Source organism: Bactrocera tryoni, chromosome 5 (assembly GCF_016617805.1).
Source record: "Bactrocera tryoni isolate S06 chromosome 5, CSIRO_BtryS06_freeze2, whole genome shotgun sequence".
Taxonomy (NCBI): Eukaryota; Metazoa; Arthropoda; class Insecta; order Diptera; family Tephritidae; genus Bactrocera; species Bactrocera tryoni.
In genome coordinates, this window is record NC_052503.1 from 32,329,333 (window position 1) to 32,343,233 (window position 13,901).

General features: G+C 32.3%; 1 protein-coding gene across 14 annotated transcripts in view; it reads left to right on the top strand.

Annotated features, from left to right (window-relative positions):
• The window catches only part of LOC120779004 (putative uncharacterized protein DDB_G0286901), a 60,326-nt gene that overhangs the window by 30,330 nt on the left and 16,095 nt on the right, over positions 1-13,901 (top strand). The window lies entirely within an intron of this gene.

Below are 13,901 nucleotides of genomic sequence, written 5' to 3' on the forward strand. Positions count from 1 at the left end.
ACAACAACAACAAACAAAAAAGCCAAACAACACTAAAACTGTCAGTTATAGCGGCTATAAAGTGTTGCATAATCTTTTAGAAATGTGGCGCACCAGCAACAACCAGCAACTGGTGTGCTTGCGCTGGCAACAAACACGTACGCGGCGACGTGCAAATTGCCAACCAGAAAAAGAAGCACCACAACAACAACAACTAGCACAATATAATCATTGCACATGCGCACAACGTTATACATATGTATGTACATGGTAGCATGTACAAAAAAAAAGTAAAAACAAAAACAACGCAACAACAACAATCAACCAACGAAGGCAACACAACGAAATACGAAATCAGTGAAAGTGTTTTTTAACATGCAAACCGCTGCCCAGAAGTTTGTTAGCATGCAAGCGACGCGCTGGTTGGCGGTGGCGCATGCGCAGCGCACACTAAAAGCGCAAACGCGGCGAATCTTAATTTGCTGCTGTGTGGAGCTTCCACGTACATTTTTATTTAATTTTTTTTTTTGTTATTTATAAATAAATTTTTTTGGCTGTGTGTTTATGTCTGCTGTTGACAATTTTTGCATTCGGTTGTGTCATTAGTTCTGCCAGATCATTATCATCGGATACTTACATAGCATTTAGAGCGTCTTTCGGTCGCTTATCAGTGCAGATAAACACAACGTCTTAGTTGACGCTTCCTTGACACATGGGGTTTATTGCTTGATAATTTTAGATAAATACCTACTAATCCGTTGTGGAATTTTTCTAATTTTGTTTCAATATGAGTGTGTGATAACCAATATATAACTACTTTATAACCAAAACTACAATTTTGGTTTGTAGAGTGGTTTCTAGTATAATGTTTTCATTCGTCTGTAAAACTATGAAAAGTGATGTTACGTGTTCTGCATTTTAGGTGACGATGTGTAGTAATAATTTTTTTACACTTTCGATAAATAATGGGTTGTCGAAAAAGTCTTGCGGTATTTTTATTGAATTTTTTTTTTTTATTGAAATTAAAATGAATTTTTGATGACTCATGCCCAGCTCTTGACCGATGCTACGGCTACCACTATGCCGGTCTCTTTCGACCAATTCAGCGATTTTATCGCAATTTTCGACGACAGGCCTTCCAGAGCGTGGCACATCTTCGACCACCTCTACACCAGAACGAAAACGTTGATACCATCGTTGTGCGGTGGAAATGGAAACTGTATCGGGTCCATAAACTGCACAAATTTTATTGGCGGCTTGAAATGCATTTTTGCCTTTATCGTAGTAGTACTGTAAAATATGCCGTATTTTCTTTTTGTTTTGCTCCATGTTTGCGACGCTATAACTCACGAACGACTTAAAAGAAACGACAATCAATCAAACACGTGTTAGCGCGTGAAATGAGCCTTCCAAAAAGGTATAGCATGACCCGATGCGACGAAGAAAACTAGAACTAAGCGCTTTCTGCGCCAACTAGCGAAAATACCGCAAGACTTTTTTGACAACCAATATAAATGATCGAACAATTTTTGAAAATAAAACTTTAGTCTGAAATATAATGCAACGGAGAGTTAATATTTGGTTATATTGATAAACTGAGTCAAACTATTAAAGATAAAACGTTTTTTGTAAAACTAAGAAAATCGCTTTTTAATAACGGATATCCGATATAGGTTAGTGTAATCTGGTAGAATAATGAGCCACACATAGAGCAGTTTTGGTCCTTTGCGATACCAAGTCGAGTCCCTTTACGAAGTCTATGAAGTGTAGTTATCCTTTAAGATGCCTATACTTGACGAGTGCTTCTATAGATTCTGCGGGCTCACTATCGGCAAGTCTTCCAGTGTCTCATACCTTCGGGCCACCTAATGCTTAAAACGTAGCCTTACCAATGCAGAATAAATGCAAAAGAGATGGTCCATTGTTTCCCAGAGGCTTTGCTCTTGGCATTTTCTGCAGTCTTCTCAATCTATCAGCCCCAGGTGCAAGCTTGTTTCGCTATCATCTGTGACTAGTGTCTATTTCAATAGTGTTCCCAAAGTCTCTTCTATCGAGTGCCAGCTGGAACTTTTTACATTTCCGATATACTGTTTTCCATATGACTTTTGGAATTTCAGGTAGGTCGTTCAATCGAATTATGATTTCCTTTGCCATACACCTATCCAACTCGTCGTATAGGCAATGTATAGGTTATCCAATGTTGATCACCTTTGTTGTAACAACGGGTACACCACTCTTGGCAATCTCTTGCGAGACACTTCACTGCTGCCTTGCTTTCCAAGATACTTCTGATCGATATGCAAAACGAGGTTAAAACTTTGATTGCTGCTTGGCTTTCGACGTAAGTGTAACTCTGGAGCTGTTTGGTGATCCCTTATAGGCTAGCTCGTTGACAAAGACCTCTGCTTGAAATATACTGCAGTGGTCTGGCGACTTACATCCTCTTCATCTCTTAAAGAATAAGAGTAGAATGGAAAGGCGGTTATAGAGACCGAAGTTGTCTGTGGAGGAACTCCGATATATATAGACATTAGTGCTGAATAGACTCTTAAGAAAATTAGACGGCAATAGTCTGAGGTTAAATAGGGGCCAAAAATTATTTTTAACTGAATAATAATAATAATTTGCATTACTTTTAGACTTTTTGTAGTTACCATACCAAATAAAAAAAAAACTCTTTTTATGCTAAAAAAATCACGACTTCTGTGGCTTTACTACATATTTGCTGACTTTCTTTAGGCGCCGTTTGTGCAACACTTCCTTGTTTTTCAAATTAAATAATATGTTTAAGTGTGGGAGACGCCACGCTCAATTTGAGGCATGCAACAAATCGCGTATGCAAGTGTCCATATATGTATGTCTGTATGTACATAATTACTTTTACCCATTTGCCTGCATTTACAAAAATTCATTTTACTCCACTTTTGCGCTTCGCATTTTCGCGTTCACAATAAACAATAACATTTGTGGCAGCCAAGAAACTGGGCTACTGTGTGACGGCGGCGCGGCACGCTGCGGCGCGCTTAAGTGGCCAATAATGCGGTTGCCACCAATTTTGTACAGACATCAGCCATCAAGTCATCAAACCATCAAGCGATCGAGACGTCAAGTGGGCAAATCGTCAAGTTGTCATGGTGTGTGAGCGCTTACATGTGTGTACGTGTGCCTGTATGTTTGGGTGTGTGAGTGCGTCTCGATACCAAATGTTTTTGCTTTTATATACTTCACTGCTCACATTTTGATTTATTTTGGCTCCGTTTGTGGCGGCGCGTGTTTACCTGGACTCACACATACGAACACATATGCACATGTGTGTGTGCTGGCATTCATCTGTCTGCAGTGAAGGTGCGAAAAGTGGGTTATTTACTTACACCGTTTCACTTCCTTATGGTTTTGTAATTATCCGCACTTTTTTGTATTTTCTCAGCTTTACTTTTACCATTTTTTCACTTTTGCTTTAATTTTGGCCATTTACAAATGGTTTAATGGAAATTGTATGTTTGTAATCGTGGATCAGCTGATAGAAATGTTATATTTTTGCCAATTTTATGAAAGTGTGTTGGTCTAATGTGGGTCAAACGTGTGCGGAAAATTTATTTTTATGGTAAAAGTTGACTAATTTGAGATTATTATAATGTTTTTTTTTGTTTTTAAATTGAAGTTTCAAGGCTATACAGAAATCCTAGAAAGAATATCTAGAAATTATTTCGAAATAATAAGGGTTATTCTCTCATTTCATGTGAGTCTGCAGAGCAAGTCGGCTGTTTTTGAAAGTAGATACTCGTTATATAGAAATTTTTTCAAATTACAAAACTCTTATTCTCCAATCTCATCTGAGGTGTGTACAAACCATACAAGAGCAGACCTTATTGAAACAAGGCACATAAATCGGATACTGTCCCGATTTTTACTTGCTAAGGCTATTAAAATATCAACATAAAAGATTGCTGAAGGAACAAAAAATTAGCTTGATAAATTACAACCGAAATTCTATATATAAATTCAATGAAGTCTTCGATTTACTAGTCATTAGAAAGGAGCGAACGAAAACTATATACGGGCTTCTCAAATAGGCTGGGCGCTTATTTTTAATAAATTCTTAAGTTATAAAAATCAATAAATTAAATTTATAGCCTTTGACAGTTAAAAAAATATAACATGAACAAGAACAACATAAACTGGTTTTACTACTTTACTGAGGCTTTCGTGTGCTCTGTTGCACCGAATTCAACTCACTAACTGAGTTAAAGTTTTTACTTATAGACTTTTGTTTCGCTAGATAGATAGAGGTAGCGAACAGAGAAGTGGCGAATCGAAGACTGCTTAAGCTACATATGTAAGCGCTTACCAAAGGAAGGGAAATCTGAAAAAAAGAGCTTTCCAGTTAAGGAGAGTGCTTTCTGATAAAGATCTGTCGATTGGCTAAAAACATATGTTATTCCTGCTGGTGTAGTTGTACCAATACAATTTTTTTCAGCGGTACCATCTGATCAAAAATGACCCGGACTGCCAAAAAATGTCTTTCACTAATTTAATAAAAATAAACCCTATTATCGTACTCAAAATCTACTTTTCCGTACATTTGTTATAAGCCTCGGTTGGAATGAACTTTAGTCATGTGATCAAAATTGACCCGGACTGTCAAAAAAAAAAAAAACTTTTTCATGTATTTTAATAAAACGATACTTTATGTTTGCTTTCAAAATACGCTTTTAGTATATTTGTCACAAGCCTGGGCTGAAATGAGCTTTAGTTATCTGATCACAGTTGACCCGAACTGTAAAAAAAATAACTTTTTTACGTATTTTTTTTTAAATAAACTTTAATATCGTACTCAAAATCTACTTTTTCGTACATTTGTTACAAGCCTCGGTTGGAATGAACTTTGGTCACCTAATCAAAATTGACCCGTACTGTAAAAAAAAATTACTTTTTCACGTATTTTAATAAAAAGATACTTTATGTGTGCTTTTAAAATACACTTTTAGTATATTTGTCACAAGCTTCGGCTGGAATGAACTTTGGACACCTGATCAAAAATGACCCGGACTGTCAAAAAACAACTTTTTCAAAATACACTTTTCGTATGTTTGTTACAAGCCTCGGCTGGAATGAATTTCAGCGAATTTCGGTTTGTTCGGTTTCGGTTAATCTTTGGAGCGCCATTCGCGATTGTTTAACTATAACGACGTTATATTTCTAAACCGCAGTCTTCTTAGATGTTCTGATGGTTACATTACAAATATATTGTCAAGCATCTCTTTTTCGACATCTATTCGGTTTTGCTACATATTCAGGTATTTTGGCGCGAGTCTAACATTGACAATTTTCATACCCGAAACATTAATCAAAATTTATTGAGTCAACACATTAAAGATATTGAGATCCTTTACTTTCTCTCTGATACGAACACAAGATTTTCCAACACTGTTTTTGTAACTTTTCCGATGTTCTCGTCATTGGCCATGAGACAAGCCTTTGATGGGTTCACATTATCAATGACCCCAGCCTTTATTCCATTGAAAAACAGCTGTCAAATAAAATTTTTTTGACATGTCGAGATCAAGCTTCACACGAGTATAGAAAAGGTGTTAGCAATCTAAGAAAAAAGTTTATTCATTTTAGTTTTATTCTTATGAAATTTCGAAACAGTGGGAAGTCCCATACTATTTTGAAAATTCTATAAAAATACAATTAGGAACCCAATTAACTTTCTTTTAAGTAAAAAAAAATAAATATTATTTTTATATTAAAATTCTTAGGAGGCAAGGAAATAATATAAAACTTAAATAACATTTAATTAATATGTTCTGCGGTTGGTATCGGTCTGAAGGCACATTAGGACTCTGCTCGGTTAAATAAAGTTCGCAGTGTTATCAAAACATCCGCCATTTCATTTGAGATTTCTGTGTCCAAGTGTAACTCAACAGTCATAAAACAATCAATTTACCACCTTCAATCAACACAAGAAAGTACACGACTATAAATATGTCTAAATGCACTCAAGAAAACAACACACGCACTCGCATATATGTATGTATATACATGTGGCTATTACATAGCTGCAGCGCCTGCCACAAGAAAGCTCCGTTGCAACATAATGTATGAAATAAGAAGCATTAAATAAAACTTGAAAAGAAAATTGCAAATATTATGTCAGTGCGAGCATCGCTGATATCACAGCGGCATCAGAAACGGCAACAACAACAACAACAACAAAGACAACCAAGAGCAACAAAAAATGTTGCAGCAGTGGCAAGAGCAATCAGACAGCGCATCAGCGAAGCAGCCAGCCAAGCGAGTCAGCCAGTTTGGCGGGTAAACAGAAAGTTAACAACACACACATACACACACACACTTGTATGTATGTAAGCACGCTAAGCCCGGAAAAGATAAAACAGCGGTGTAAAAATGCAAACAAAGCAACAATAAAGCAAAGAAAACGACGAAATAAAAAAGCAAAAGCAATAATAATCACGACAGCGCCAGCGACAGCATTAACGACAACAACAACAAACATACACGAGTAAACCTGAAATCGCAATGAAATGAAAGTGAGAGTTTCCAACGGCCCCTTTTAGCAGCCCCCCTTGCCGCTACCAAAACAATAATAAATGCAACAAAAATAGAAGCGACTGCTGTAATAACTGTAATAAAAGCCCAAACGGCGCACACCGTCTGATTGCCGAAGAAATGCTATTTATAATTGTGCTCGTGCGTGTGTGTCTGTGAGTGTTTGTGTTTGTTCCACAGTTGTCGTCTGCGCGTTTATCGAATATTTTCCCACACGAAAACGAGTTTCGAACGGTAATTGCATTTCGAGCAACAAAATACTTATGTATGTACAAGTGTGTACGTAGTTTATATACGAAGTTATGTTTACATATGTACATACATAGTGTACAAAAACAAAATTTAGTTTCTTTAATAATTTCACTCTGATTTTTATCACAAATAATTTTTTTAAATTTTTGAAATTCCGAAACAAAAAGTAGCAATTATCGAAATTTTTAAGTTTTCCAAATTTTCGATATATTTTTCATTTTCGAAATTTTTTAAATTTTCGAAATTCGATGGGTGGTACTTTTAATACGTTCGAGGTTCAATAATATATGAAAAAAAAATTAAAAAAAAAAAATTTTTGAAAACAGCTTTTTATGACCAAAAACGAAACTTTTAAATTTTCGAAATTCCGAAATTTTTTTAGTTTTCGATATTTCCGAAATTCTTTTAAATTTCCAAATTTCGGATATTTTCGAATTTTTTTTTATTTTCGAAATTTCTGAAATTTTCGAAACTTTTAATATTTCCGAAAATTTCGAAAATAGAACAATATTAAGGTGCTGTTTTAATAATTTCGAAGTTCAATAAATATGAAAAAAAAAATATTTTGAAAACAGATTTTTATGATATACATACATATGTACATACATATGTACATACTATACATACATACTTATAAAGGAAGGACATATTTCATCAAATTTTGCTCAGGTGAAGTGCAGCTCAGAGAAATGTTAATATATTCAAAACTTGAAACGTACGTGTAATTGATATTAATTGCATTGAAATCAATCAACAGTTGCTGCGCATGCGCAGTGTCAATTTTCATATTCTTTCTAGTCACTAACAGCACAAACCAATTCTATGTCTGTATACATACGTGCATATATAGGAATATGTATGTTACAATATATGTACATACATGTATGTATTTAAGTCTGTATGGCAACTCTTTTCATCACCGCTAGCTGATTATGTAATATTGCATGCGAAAGCTTGTTGTACATGCAACCACAAATTTACAATAACAACAAGACGAGGCATTGCTTTAACAAGTCAAACAACTGGTGAAATGGTGTAATAAATACCTGTACTCCATATACAACATGACATATGTACATATGTGCTTTGCATGCCACTCCATTCATCACATTTGTTATGACATGCAGTTGGTCTTGGTGTTGGTATGCCACATATGAACTAAGCGAACTGGCATGGTTAAGGAAAAGTGTGGCAAGAAAGTGTAACACTTTTTGTGGCAATTACGCGCACTCGTCGTAAAGAGTAAGCAGTGGAGTAAAGAAAGGCATATAGAGATTTGTGTATATGTACTATATATGTATGTATGTAAGTATGTATGTAAGTATGTAAATCTGTATGCATGTATATACAAGATGTGTGGAAGGGGAGATCTGTTGGGTTAGTGAAGATTTTTAGCAACAAAATGTATTTAAAAAAATAGGAAATTAAATTAATAATAAAAAAATAATAATTAAACAAAAATTTAAAAATAAAAAAATTAAATACCGTAATTTATTAAAAATGAAGTAAGACGGTTAAACATGAAAAAATAATTAAGTTTAATTGAATCAGATTAAATAATACAAATTTAATAAATTAAAGATAAAACAAAATAAAATTAAATTAAAGTAATTTCTTATTTAAAATTTAATTATTTTAAACAAATATTTGTATTAAACTATATGAATTAAAAATAAAAAAGTCAAATGAAATTGTGATTTGATTAAAAAAAAGGAATAATTAAATTTAATTAAATAAAAATAACAAAAATATATAAAATCAATACAATTTAAATTAAGTTAACTGAGTTAAAAAATATAGTATTTAAATATTAATTTAAAAAAATTAAACCAGGACGTTTTGAAAATCAATTAAACAAATGCTAATATAAATTAATGAATAAATAATAGTAAAATGGCACAACAAAATAATTAGAATAAAATAAAGTTAAGCAAAATTCTTTATTTTTGTATTTTATGCAAACTAAAATATTATAAAATTTTAAGAAAAACAAGTAAGGAAGGGCTAAGTTCGGGTGTCACCGAACATTTTATACTCTCGCATGGTAAAGTGATAATCGAGATTTCATTATTCGTCATTTAAATATTTTTCAAATACCGTATTTTTGTAAAGTTTTATTCCGCTATCATCATTGGTTCCTAATGTTTATACTCGTATTATACAGAGAAGGCATCAGATGGAATTCAAAATAGCTTTATATTAGAAGAAGGCGTGGTTGTGAACCGATTTCACCCATATTTCGTACATGTCATCAGGGTGTTAAGAAAACATTATATACCGAATTTCATTGAAATCGGTCTAGTAGTTCCTGAGATATGGTTCTTGGTCCATAAGTGGGCGGCGCCACGCCCATTTTCAATTTTTAAAAAAAGCCTGGATGCAGCTTCCTTCTGCCACTTCTTCCGTAAAATTTAGTGTTTCTGACGTTTTTATGAGTCGGTTAACGCACTTTTAGTGATTTTCAACATAACCTTTGTATGGGGAGGTGGGCGTGGTTATTATCCGATTTCTTCATTTTTGAACTGTATATGGAAATGCCTTAAAAAAATGAGCTCTGTAGAGTTTGGTTGACATAGCTATAGTAGTTTCCGAGATATGTACAAAAAAACTTAGTAGGGGGCGGGGCCACGCCCACTTTTCCAAAACAATTGGGTCCAAATATGCCCCTCCCTAATGCGATCCTTTGTGCCAAATTTCACTTTAATATCTTTATTTATGGCTTAGTTATGACACTTTATATGTTTTCGGTTTCCGCCATTTTGTGGGCGTGGCAGTGGTTCGATTTGGCCCATCTTCGAACTTAACCTTCTTATGGAGCCCCAAGGAATACGTGTACCAAGTTTCATCATGATATCTCAATTTTTACTCAAGTTACAGCTTGCACGGACGGACGGACAGACTGACGGACGGATGGACAGACGGACGGACAGACGGACGGACAGACAGACATCCGGATTTCGACTCTACTCGTCGCCCTGATCACTTTGGTATATATAACCCTATATCTGACTCTTTTAGTTTTAGGACTTACAAACAACCGTTATGTGAACAAAACTATAATACTCTCGTTAGCAACATTGTTGCGAGAGTATAAAAAACAAACTAATTTAAAATAATATGAAAAATAAATAAAATTAAAATTTTAAATATTTTATTATATTTTAAAGAAATAAAAATTAATTGGATTATTGGTTATGATATTAAATTAAAATTAATAAAATACAGAAAAGTAAAATATTTTCAGTTCTCCTCAAAGAAATAAAAATTAATAAATTTAAAAACAAAACTTTAATAACAATTATGAAAATAATAAAATAATTACCAAAAAATAAAATAAAAAAATATAAAATCTTGAAAATATATTTTTAATAATTAATTAAAATTAAATTGAGTTAAGAAATGCAATTTAATAAAAGTATAAATAAACACAAAAACTTAAAAAAATGTTTATAAAAATAAAAAAATTATACAACAAAAAAAATTAAATGAAGTAAATATGTTTTTTATTCAATTAAAATAAAACTTAATTAAGAAATTTAGTATAATAATTTAATTAAAGTAAAAATAAGTACAAAAATTTGGAAAAAAAATATTTCTAAAAGTAAAAAATAAATTAAGAATAAGTAATTAAATAAAATGAAATAAAAAATATAAAAATTCAAGAAAAAACTATAAAACAAAAAAATTAAATAAAGTAAATATGTTTTGTATTTAATTAAAATAAAACTGAATTAAGAAATTTAGTATAATAAAGTAATTAAATTAAAAATAAATACAAAAATTTTAGAAGGATATTTTTTCAAATAAAAAATAAACTAAGAATAAGTTAACTAAAAAAATATAAAATAAATTTAGATTAAGAAAAGTTAAGTAAATTTTATAAAATAATAGAACAAAACAATTAAAATAATTAACAAAATAAATAATTAATAAGAATGCATATGAAGTAAATTATTTTACTAATATTTATAAAAACATTAAAACTTAAAATTACTAAAAAAAATATAAAAAAAAATATACATACATATATAAAATATAATAAAAAAATATAAAATATATTTTATTTAATTAAAGTGACGCTGACGAAATATAATAATTTATTTTAATAAAAAAAACAGAAAAATTTGAAAAAATAATTTTAAAAGTAAAATATAAATGAGGAAGAAGTTACATAAAAAAAATAAAATAAATTGAATAATAAAAAATTAGTAAAATTAAGCAAGTTTAATTAATTAATTAAGTATATTAATTAATAATAATCAAATATGATAATAACATCATTATATAAGTATGTATATTTATATTAAAATATAAAATATAAATATATTATGTGACAAATGAACACATAATAATGAACTTCTATGCGCCTTATATAGCCAACAGGTACCACCTCTTATCGCTCATTCAAAGAACTGTGCAGTATCGCTGAACACTTTTCCTTTCTTTTTCACATTACGTAAGCAAGAAATGTAATACATTTCATTTGCACATGCGCACACACACTCACATGCTACACTTTCCGAAAGCGCCAAAAAGTCAGGAAAAAATAAAACAAGAAAATTGAAATGTGAAAAAAACATTAAATAAGTGAAAGTTTAATTCCGCATTATTGCTACGGTCCAGTAAAATCCGATATATCAGTAGTTGTTGTTGCTGGCTGTTAGTTGTTGTAGCTAGTCGACAGACTGGCAGCATGAAAATTATCAAAAGTAAACTAATATGAAACATAAAGCATAATAATACAGTTACTAAATGAAAACAGACTAGCGCATACACACACACACATATAACTACATACATATGGATAACTGAATAGATGTGTGCATGTATTATGCATATATGCTTTTGTGTACATATAATTATGGCGCTGACTGTATGCATATCATATTAGTATAAGTATGCCAATACGAGCACAAAAGCTACAAGTGAGCAAGAAATACATACAAACACAAATTTACAAGTATGTATATACATATGTATTTTTTACACCAAAAAATGTTTTATGTATGTATGCGTATATGTGCAACGGCTTAAAAGATTTAAATTACAATTTTATTTTAATTTCGGTATGATTGCTTTCTGACTTTTCTCCTCTGACTTCCACCACATTTTATTTCTGGGCACTTACTCAGCACACACACACATATCTACGCACGCAATATTGTATCATTAACGCCGGCTACTAACGCGAGCAACGTCAGCAGACAATGCGTTGTCGTAGTCCCAGCGGCGTTGAGCGTTCGACGCGCTGCTACTACGCGCATGCGCAGCACTCCCTTGGCGCTAACTTCTGCTCTTTCACATGCAAACATATAGCATTTAGTTGTTGTTGTTGTTTTTTGTTCACTTTCTGACCAAATGACCGCTCGCTTGACCGGTTGTGCCACTCGAGCGCTTCTAATGAAAGTGAAAATGCCAACGAAATTTCGGGCCAACCTTTCTTTTTCCGTTTTCGCGCAGGCGTTGTTGCTAGTTGCCACCAAATTTACGAAATTTACGAAAATTATGCAAATTATTTTTAATTGCATGCGAAATTCGGTTAAAATTACCGCTGTCTCGGCCTTTTTTTCTGCATATTCCACTCTTTTTCACAAACTACTCGCTGATGACGCGAGCAGATAAAGTGCTTTGTTTCTATTGTTGGCGTGTATAAGCCATAAATTTGGTTGTTCTTTTTGTTGTTGTGTCAAATCTTTTGTTGGCGCTTTAATGTACCGCTTCCTATTGAAGACACGGGAAATGAGCAGATAATCATATTTGCATTGAATTTGCATGTTTTTGGTCAAAAGCGCGAAAGTTTCTAAAATTTACAAATAAAATATATGTAAACGAAAAAGATATGTTATAATAATAAATTTTGCTTTCGTGCAATCTCTTAATAAGGATTTATTTATTCACCAACAAATGCTGCTTTTGGTGAGCGCATTAAAATAGTGTGAGGTTTTGGTTATAAATAAAGTATTAGGATTAAATCGTTCTACATACACTTTATATTTGCTGTTTTCTGATGCTTTCCGAATTTAGAACGGATCTATGGCTACAAGTTCTCTTAAAAGGATTGAGTAAGCATTTTCAACATAAAACGTTGAGAGATCACTTGTAATTACATATATTTCTTCAAAGACCTCTTCTAAGTATTTTTTTTAAACTTCATATTGCTAGCAACGTGAGTCATGACATTTAGGTTAAAACATTTCTCTTTTCAAAGTAAATACTATGTTTTCAGTATTTGCCAATTTTATTTCCGATTTCTGTTAGTATAACCTATGATAAATTCTAAAATTGGTGTTATAATTTCCGATTATTATTATTTTTTACATCAGTCGTTAGTGCTGGTTAACCACTTTTTTAAAACAAATGTTTTCTTATGGTTCCTCAATGGGATGATAGGATAGTTCATCATCTGTGTTATATATTCTTCGATTATCTCATAACGTTTTTGACTTAGAAGATGAATATGGAATCTTACCACGTGATCCCAGAAGAATACTGGGCGAATACCAAGCGGACAGTTCTTGCACACATACATATAAATCAGACAGAAGAACTGAGAATGAATATCATAACGTATTATACTAATTTTGTCTATCAGGTTGCGTTTTTTGTCTTCTTGGGCTTCAATGAATTTTCTCGAAATTTCTCTTTTCTTATACAGTACATTGATTTCAAAATAAACCCATTTTGTCTCTTAACAATATTTTGTGGTAATCTCGGGTCAGACACATATCGGATCCAATGTTAATTCTTATTACAAGGAGCCCATAAATTTTGGATACTGTAAATATAGCAGAACCAAAGGCAGAAGTACTTAATTTTAAATAAATAAATCACTGTTGGCTATAAATAAATTTTACTTTTTACATATTCCGAAACTTCCATCTCATGCGTCCCAAATGCGAAATCGATCAGCAGCTGACCCCGTATTTTTATTTACATACTAAAAGTACATATTTGGATTCCCCAAAAAGCAGCAAAAACTTCGGTTAATGTGATTCAGGTTTTGCCATCAGCACTTTAAGAGTGTCTCGATGTCTGATTTTCAACTGTACATGCTATATATGGCCTACATCTGTATACAGTTGGAAGATTAAAGCATC